The sequence below is a fragment of the Paramormyrops kingsleyae genome, chromosome 16, assembly GCF_048594095.1.
Source record: "Paramormyrops kingsleyae isolate MSU_618 chromosome 16, PKINGS_0.4, whole genome shotgun sequence".
Lineage (NCBI taxonomy): Eukaryota > Metazoa > Chordata > Actinopteri > Osteoglossiformes > Mormyridae > Paramormyrops > Paramormyrops kingsleyae.
Window position 1 is genome coordinate 30,070,998 of NC_132812.1, and position 9,818 is coordinate 30,080,815.

The following is a 9,818-nucleotide window of genomic DNA, read 5'->3' on the forward strand; positions in this document are numbered from 1 at the left end:
CCTCACCCACTCACTCCTCCATAGCAGGAGTGAGTCTCCTTTGAGGGAGACTCACTCTCCGACACGACTCACATTTATGTAGAAAAATGCTGCCCTGCAGTTTTGGAATTTATCAGTCTCTTGTTTATTCTGGCAGGGAAAGGTAATGTTTTACAATAGCGGAATGTGTAACTCTTACAGTGAGAATGTTGCCCCTTTTAGAAGCTGCTGAGGTGTGAGTAGTCGCAAAACTGTGAGATTCAATTTAAAGCCACTCGCCTTAATAACATAAGGAGATATTTTCAAGCCGTGCTAATAAAATTAGCGACGCAGAGACAGTAGCTGGTGAGTTAGAGATCTTGCTGTGTTTGACTGTACTTTTCATATTACCGCTCATCATTGTTATCGTGTAATGGAAATAAAAAAAGCCGAATGCATTAGTGTGAATACATTAACTGCAACATCCCATAATCAAAAACCCTCCCCCATGCTTTGCGTGAACCATTTCCAGAGCTGTGCTGTATGATAACAAAGGAAGATTATGTAGTTGATAAAAGCTCCACCAGTCATTTTCTGCTGTTCATATGCAGCCCTCATGGTGTCATCTGGTCTTAATAGGGAGTGTTTTAATCCTGAGTCACCATCATCTCCCAGGCTGGTGGTCTGTCCAAGCAAGGTGACTGCGCTGTTTTCAGTCCGCGCTGACAGGAAAGACCCAGGGCTCCGAGAGACTCGTGCTTGTCAGCCGATCGCGGACACGTGCCCGTCTCACCGTCCCGTGGTCCCACCCTCACGCGGCCTTGTTTTTCTGTTCCACGCAGGCTGGCAGGTGGGCGCATGCCAAATGTGCGGGAGGAGGGGGCGAACGTGACGAGCGAGGGGGCGGCTGCAGGAAGCCGAGTGGGTGTTCGTGTGGGTGCTGAGAAAACAGGCGCGCGCTCCTGGAGGGGGTGGATTTTGGCATTTGCCGACGTCTCCTTGCCCACCGTTAGCTAGAACGCGAGCGCTAGCTATAGGTGTAGCGGAGTCTGCTGATTGACGAAGCCCAAACCGAGCCGTCTGTGTGCTGCTTTCCTGTGTGTGTGTTTATGTCTGCGTGTGTCTATGCGTGTGCTTGTTTATGTGTATGCGTGTGCGTGGTCTTTGTAGCTGTGTGTATGGTTCGTGCGTGTCCATGTCTGTATGTGCGTGGGAAGTTATTTCCAGTGAATTTGTGTGCTTCTGTGCATGGGGTATGTGCTTATATTTTCTTTGTGAATTTTTTTTTTTTGTGAGCTGCTCTGTATGTGCATCTGAATTATTTCTCCCGATGTTACTGCTGTACATGAAGAGTGTGTGTGTGTGTAAGTGTCCTTCCTCAAACGCAGCAGGCTCTGTGGAGGAGTGTAAGCCGACAGCAGTGACAGCATGGAGCTGCCGGTGTGGGTGGAGGGGACGAGCGGGGCCACCGTCAGTCACCATTGAGTCCCCAGAGCCATATTTCATTACTGCTGTGTCTGCAGAGTCAGTGTGCAGAGGAGAACCGGCAAAGTTCACTAGTGACACCTTACAGGACAGGTCTGACCAACGATGTAGGTTTTGGTTTGGACGGACATGTCCCTACTTACCAATGTCGTGGGAGTACCATGTGTGTGTTTGGGGAGGCGTTTGGGACTGATATGGAGCCTTACAGTGCTGAAACCAAACCTACGACCTTTGGTCCATTTGATGCCACCCATGTAGAGACCAATTCCTTAGCATACAAAAAAAATGTGTTACTTGAACAGAAAATTTCTACCACAGGCTTTTAGTATATTCTGGTAGGGCCACGGAGAGTTGAATTAATGCATGTTAGGATTTTACAGATTTTTATTTGCACTATCAGGCAACATTGTTGCCTTGTGTCAGTGTGTTTAGCTTTCCTGTGCTGCGACACTTAAATTTAGAGAATCGTCTCTATACTCTTTCCTGTTTAAAATCTTCTGTTTTGCCATGAATTGTTGGTGTTATGAGGTAAACAGTAGTTTACTCACACTGGTATTTGTATGACACTGTTAACTACCAGCTGTGACCCACATGCTGGGAAGTGAAACATGAAAATGAAGAGTCGAAGGATTATGAGCTAAAAGCGGCACTCGGTACATCTCCATAGTGCTTGTTACCAGTAAGGAAAGAGAATTACGGCGCGTAAACCTCAGAGGAGGAAAGCCAGACAAGAACATACAGTAGGCTGCTTGTGCCAAATGAATATACCACTGACTGTGGATTTTAACACCACATTTCATTGTATAAACACCTTATACTGGGACAATAAATACAACTATATTAGCAGCTGTTTACATTGAACACAAGGTTATTATATAATCTCAAGGTATTCATGCAGTACGGAATGGCACTACCTGTGTGACAGAAAGATTAAGAGAGTAAGATTTTGCCTGGTTTTCATGTAACTTTATTTTTCCTATGCCTGATTTTGCAGACTCTTCTGGTGGTAATGCACAGCAATCATGAACTCTGACTGTTCTGACAGCTGTGTTTCACATATTTCAACAAAGAGGCAGTGAGTCACATCTACGAAATAATGCCTTTGCACACCGACATTCACTGGCTTAGACACTCATACCGTATACATTTTTCAGAGCTATGGTAACTACAGGTCTTCTCAGTAATGAAATATTTCAGCACCCATCTTCGATCAAATCACGTCCTTGAATGGTACGCACAGTCTTTCAGAACTGTTAAAGAACTGAATGATACAAAGGCACACTAACACTTAAAAAAAGGTTAATCATGAAATGTTTGATATATTCCACATAAAATGAATCCATGCAGACTTTCAGAGTTTTAAACAATAACCGATACAGTACTGTTTGACTATGATGCAGTTAACAACCTTGCCAATATTGCAAGGTAATAGCAAGTAGAATAATGTCGTAGACTGTAACCTAGACACCGATTGGCTGCAAGACTCATTAATGGATAAACATCCCAGAGCTTCATAAGACTGTACACAAGTTATCGGTCGTGACACAGAGCATTTAATTAGCCTTAGTGGCCATTTGCAGGAGCCAGAGGTGCAGAGGTGATCAGGCCTCAACCTTCTGTAAGAAACATTCGAGACGTGGGCCACCTCACGTCAACGTACCTGTAGGGTGACAGAAAATTGGAGACGCCCTGTGCATTGATCCACATATATAACATGTAACTCATATGTAGTCTGGGATGAAGATTTTTTTTTTAAATCACAGAGTGGGGCGGCTCAGAGGAGCAAATGATTTCTGTGCTCAGTTCTGGTTATTCAAGCTAAGCTTGAGTTCTTTTTTTTTTAAAGGTCAAGTCTGGAACTTGAAAGATCACAAAATGGCTTTATGAGTTAAATGGATACATGAAGTGCTATGTGGATATTTGCAAACGATCTGCTGCGGTGAGTAAAAAATGCCTTTTTGACAGTAAATATAAAAGTTACTATTCCTTGTTTAAATTATTGAGTGTTTTCATTCTGGCTCAGTTGTGAAAATCAAAAAGACATCTAAAAGCATCTGGACTGGTAAGAAGTGCTACATTTTGAGAATAATGACAGCAGATTCTCCTGCTTTTTCCTTGAGCCAGAGGAGTAAGGGCTCGGAAGACCAGACCCATTCCTGCTCGGAGCTAAGAATCTGTTATCTGCTCAAAATGGCTTCTCACCCTTGGACACTGCAATGTCACATCACGGGAAGCAGGGTGAGGTTGCATTTTCTGATTCATTTCCGGCATGTTAAATATGAATCAAATTTACGGCAAAGAATAAGCAAAGAGATAATACCTTGCTTTGGAAAGCCAAGGCCAGTCCTAGTTGCCAGGCAACAGCACAAGCGAATAATAATTCTAAAGCAGAATCAACATATTTTGGGGTTTCATCCTGACGGAAATGGAATTTGTTTCTGAAAATCCTTCCATATGGGTTTGAAAGTATAAGATGTAACTTCAACGTTCCCGTTCTTCAAAACAGTTCCATAATGGCTGACATTTTTGTCAGATTTCTTTCTTAAAAACATTGCTGCAGCATGCAGGAGAAAACTTTTCTGGATCCAGGTAAACATGGTAATAGTGAAGTCAACCACACGGGGAGTTTGAAACTGACAGCAACCACAGGGTCAAAGAGCCTAACTGAAATGAGTGATGGTACAGACAATAAAACAGAGAATATGAAAACATTACATTTTTGTGGGCTCTTTCTGCATTGTGAAAGATCTTGTATCTCCCACTAAAAATATGGTGCAATTTTTCATGCAAATCTGAAATAATAATAGATATCTACCTGGATTACTAAAATGTTTATTATTATATTAAAAAGGGGAAAGGATGTTTGTAATCCTGTACCAAATCAGGTTTTACAAATAGAAAGAAATTTGATCCCTTTTTTGTAATTGGATAACATGTCAAACATATTTGTTGTAATAGAAAATAACCATTATGAAGTGTTAAACCATTTATTATGGTCTCTATTATAACCTTCAGTATATGTTTGCCTTTTTCATGAGTATCTTTTAAAGGACCTGGTAATTAAAATAGAATAATCTACAGCTATTTTCATATGGAATTGTAAGCCCGACATTTGTGTGTGCTTGGCTCTGCATGAAGATGAGGACACACAGATGCGTTAGGAAGCGGACACACAGTGCAGGGGTGTTGAAGTGCTGACCTCGTTCACGGTTCTCCAAGAGGACCAAAGTGAGAGCGGAGAGCCGACCCGCTGATCTGCGGAGCCGATAACCGCCAGTTACGTAATCGGCAGTAAGCGCTAGTCAGTCAACTCCTACAGCTGTTTCTTACAGGAGTCACGAATCGTTTTGTGTAGGTTTTCTATTATCTTTATTATTTCCATTACCAACTTCCCGCCTTCTCCAGTTTGGCCAGTTACTTGCACACAATGGGAAGCATATCCCCATATGTATGAATATAAAGACTGATTCTTTTTTTTTTTTTGAAAGTAGGAGACTGGATTGATGGGGGGTGGGGGGGGGGGGGGGTGTTGGGGGGTGCGGTTGACAGAGTCATTCTTTTGCTGCTCAGTGTTTTCTTAAGAAATTAATTCCTCCCTCAGGTTTTTGATGATGCATTCGCAAGTATGGAAACAGAGTCATTTTATTTCTTTGAGAAAACAAACAAACAAACAAACAAAACGGTGATTTCAGGTGTGATTCCCACATGGTATTTGTATGTATGAAAAGGACAGAGAGCCAAAAATAAATTGGATAAGTAGTAATCCAGTTTATAAGTGTACTATTGATGAGCAAATTCTCAGATTAACATTAATCTGATTGAGTAATTTATGGACTCTGTAGCTGGATGCTTCTTTCAAGAGGAAAAGAAATGCACTGCATGTTAAGGTCTTTTGTGTGTTTTGTTTTTCTTTCACAGATTACATAATTCATCTTCTTCCATTATAATTCTTGGGAGTGTCCATCCATCCATCCATTCATCCATCCATCCATCCATCCATCTGTCCCTCCATTCCATTAATGTTGTACAGACTTACAGTTGGTAGAATTGAAATGTCATACATTTAGTAAATATTAATGAGCAAAAATGAAAAAAGTGCCTTTGTGTGGCGAACTTGATGATTCATCGATGTCCAGTGGGTCTTTAGTGCTCCAGTTAAGCATTTATAAATGCTGCATTACCTTCTCACACAGCTACTTGCAGCCTAATTATATAGCTTGGTCCAAAAATATGCAGCATAGCTGGAAAAACTGCACCTTACAGCAAAGCCTTGAACTGAAATGTCTGCATAATGTTTTCTGCCAGCGTGCGGATCACCCTCCCCCGTCACTTGTTCGAATGTAGATATCGAATAAGTAGTAAGTAAATTTCAGATGCAAAGAAGGTCAATAAAAAATGGTTTAACATACCCCCTTACAAGTGGGTGTAAAAAACCCCCCAGGATTAACGGAAAATCAATAAAACATGATGTTGTAACACAAAAGATACATGATTTTAAACTACAGCTCAGTGTCTGCCAGCAAATCATCACTGGCCAACTCTTTCTGGCTTAGCTGTTACACAAAAAAATGTGTTTGGGGAAAGCCCAGTGTCACTGCCAGCTGTGCTTTTTGTGTTTGTTTTTCTTCTGGTTTTTTTGTGAAAGAGAAAATGGAAGATGAGACCATAAAAATGAGGCCATTGGTAGTAGGTGAAAGTGAGATGTCCTACCTTAGGTCACACAGCAGAAAATCTCTGGGTAACACTTAAGATCATGTTTTCAGTCATTTATAAACACATTCATACCAAATAGTAATGCATTCATAAAGCATTATAAAAATGGCTATAAATATTTATTAAAAGGCATAACACAGTATAGGTATATGTGTTATGCATCATGAATGCTTTATGAAGCTGTAATCTATAATGCACTATAGATACCTTTATAATGCATTATAATGCATTAGCATTAAGGATGTTTTGTACTGGAAAATGAAGGTATCTATAGTGCATTACAGATGAGAGCTTCATAAGGCAGTCATAATACATTATAAACATGGCTATAATGTCATGCCTTTTTCTAAATATTTATAGCCATGTTTATAATGCTTTATGAATGAACTATAATGCAACATGAATGTAAGTATAAATTACAAATAAAAATGGCCTTAAGTGAAGTGTCTCTGTTTATCACCAGGCTGCAGTTTTCCTTAGAGCTTCATAAGAATGCGCACACAGACATGCACACACACACACACAGGTTTGTAATTATATCTTTGTGGGGACTCTCCATTCATTTTTATGGGGAAAACTCTAATCACAACATGACGACCTTAACCCCTACCCAGCTGTAACATTAACCATAAGTAAGCAAAAAAAATACAAGCCTTTTGGCATTTTTAGTTTTTTATTTGCATTCACAGATCTTTGTGGGGACCTGGAGAAAAAAACAGGTTTTTATGACATTGTGAAGGACATTTGGTCCCCACAATGTAATATAAACCTAATCCACACACACACACACACACACACTCATTTTCCCTGTAGCTTAAGGTCTCCAATAAGGACTTTATAGCGCTGTTGCCTCTCACCTACAAACCTCCCCCTGGCTCTCTCTGTGCAGGTACCATGTTCACTCAGAGTCGCTCCCGGTGCTCTGGACGGCTCCTGCAGTCCGAAGTCATTTGCTAATTGGCATCTCCAAATTGTTGGTTGCATCTGAGTATGTGCATGTGGCGACACACAACGAGTTCTTTGGTAAATTTTAGATTTATATTTCATTGCTGTATTATCTGTATTAAAATACAGTGTTTATGTGTAACATTACCTGAAGTTGTTTTTTTTTTTTAATTTTTGTAGGTGCTATTTGTTATCACAGTCCCATCTATTTTTAAAAATAGGCATTTTAGGATGAATATACTGTATTTGCTATAAATATCTAATAAACATTCAGTAAACATTGATTAAATCTTGAGCAGAAATCCATCAATGTTCAACATTCTGTGGTTTCTTCTAGGTTTAACATTAGTAGAGATGAGAGATTAAAGCCACCAGGATCAGACCTGGTCCAGATGAATCAGATCCCCCATGCAGATGAAGCCACGTACCAGTGACCGCATCCCGCTAGAGAGTCTCAGTGTACGTGTGCCGGCCCGCGCTACAGATGCATGTCTCCTACATGAATCACACCTAGCCAGGAACAGATTTGCTTCCTCTCACATACACGGATGGTGCAAACCTTTTTTTTCCTTTTTTTTTTTCCACCCAGAGCGATCCTGGACAAACATCTTGAAAAAGCAGCCTGTGATATTTTTTTTTTCAAAGCCCCCGGTCACCTGCATGTAAACAGGACCAGAAACCTCAGGCAAACCAGCAGGTAGCATTCACTGGAATATGACGTGGATAATATCTTCATCTATCCGCTTACCAGTACAGCCAAGGCCTGGAGCTTGTATTTGCCAATCCGGTCCTTGGGGACCCAGAGACGGTACTAATTTTTGCTCCTACCGGGAGCTGGGAGGGAGTAAAAACTTGGAGCGACTTTGGGTCGCCGAGGACTGGATTGGGAAACACTGTCCGGAGCCTTTTTCCCTGGGGAAGAGCCTGGGTAGGATGCAAGTCCATTGCAGAGCTCACATAATATTTAGAAATACCCCCTTATCTGCGTGTCTTTGCATTTCAGGAGGAAACCTGTTTAAAATGGGGGCAACATGCATTTCACACACAGGCAGAGCAGCTGCAGGACTGGACCCCCCACCCCTGGATGTGTGAGGTGAATCAGCTCCCCCACGTGCATCGTCATGTCCTGTATGCACGTGTATCCCTTTCTCAGCTGGGAAAACCGGCCCGAGTCCTTTTGGCGTAACTCCCGCGACGAGCATGCGGCGTGACGATCGTGAGCAGGGTCTGCTGCGCTAACGCAGCGTCTGCGGTGAAATGTGACTGATCACCGGACCCCTGCTGCAGATGGAGCTTGCCGCCCCCCTCCCGGCTGCTCTGCTGAGAGGGAGTGAAGGTCCCCCCCCCCCCCCCCCCAAGAGGGGGGTGTCTGAGGGGGCCGGGAGTGGGAGGAGGCACCCACGACAAGACAGGAGATGCCGTACAGGTTGGTGTGCGATCGGAGAAAGCAGGGAGAGTGTGAAGAGATGAGACATTTTCCAGTCATTTATTCCTAATCGTTCTGCTTCCTCCAGCTTCTGGCATGTGCAGGGAAATGCTGAGGTGCAGAACTTTCCTTCCCAGCTCCAGAGACATTCTGCTCCAACAGTCACGATCCCAAACATCATACGTATATATGCATCTCAAAGATACATTTCATATTTAAATTTGCCATGACTGTACTGTACGTCACAGACAAAAAAATAAATAAATAAAAATAGTTCTTGTGATGTCAGGTTGATACTTCAGCAATTCCTGTTGTGCATATTAGTGACACGCTATGCATCACTCTTTTGCCTGCCAAAGGTAGTGATGTTAGACCATTATCTATTCCATTGAGTTTAATGAAACCGAACAAGGTTTGGCAACAACTATTTGATTTCACTGCATGTATTTCATTTGACAATTCTGAAAAATCAATTCATTTTAAAGTCAAAATTAAATGCTTTTAATATTCAAAAAGGTTTCATCCTTCCATTTTCTGAAACCACATGGCCCATTCAGGGTTGCAGGGGGGGGGGAGCCTGTCCCTGGGGCTATAGACGCAAGGCAGGGAACAATCCACGATAGGGTGCCAACCCATGGCAGGGCACACTCACACACCAGTCACTCACACACCATTCACTCACACACCAGTCACTCACACACCAGTCACTCACACACCATTCACTCACACACCAGTCACTCACACACCATTCACTCACACACCATTCACTCACACACCAGTCACTCACACACCATTCACTCACACACCAGTCACTCACACACCATTCACTCACACACCAGTCACTCACACACCAGTCACTCACACACCAGTCACTCACACATCATTCACTCACACACCAGTCACTCACACACCAGTCACTCACACACCATTCACTCACACACCAGTCACTCACACACCATTCACTCACACACCAGTCACTCACACACCATTCACTCACACAACAGTCACTCACACACCATTCACTCACACACCAGTCACTCACACACCAGTCACTCACACACCAGTCACTCACACACCATTCACTCACACACCAGTCACTCACACACCATTCACTCACACAACAGTCACTCACACACCATTCACTCACACACCAGTCACTCACACACCATTCACTCACACACCATTCACTCACACACCAGTCACTCACACACCAGTCACTCACACACCATTCACTCACACACCAGTCACTCACACACCAGTCACTCACACATCATTTATTCACACACCAGTC

At 42.6% G+C, this 9,818-nt stretch overlaps 1 long non-coding RNA gene across 1 annotated transcript; it reads left to right on the forward strand.

Moving 5' to 3' along the window:
• The first annotated feature begins 2,017 nt into the window (after positions 1-2,017).
• On the forward strand, positions 2,018-8,431 carry LOC111856271 (uncharacterized). The gene is made up of 7 exons (XR_011983012.1): positions 2,018-2,518; positions 3,290-3,382; positions 3,568-3,681; positions 7,046-7,179; positions 7,439-7,560; positions 7,691-7,798; positions 8,105-8,431. It is a non-coding gene; the product is annotated as an uncharacterized lncRNA (long non-coding RNA).
• The last annotated feature ends 1,387 nt before the right edge of the window (positions 8,432-9,818 follow it).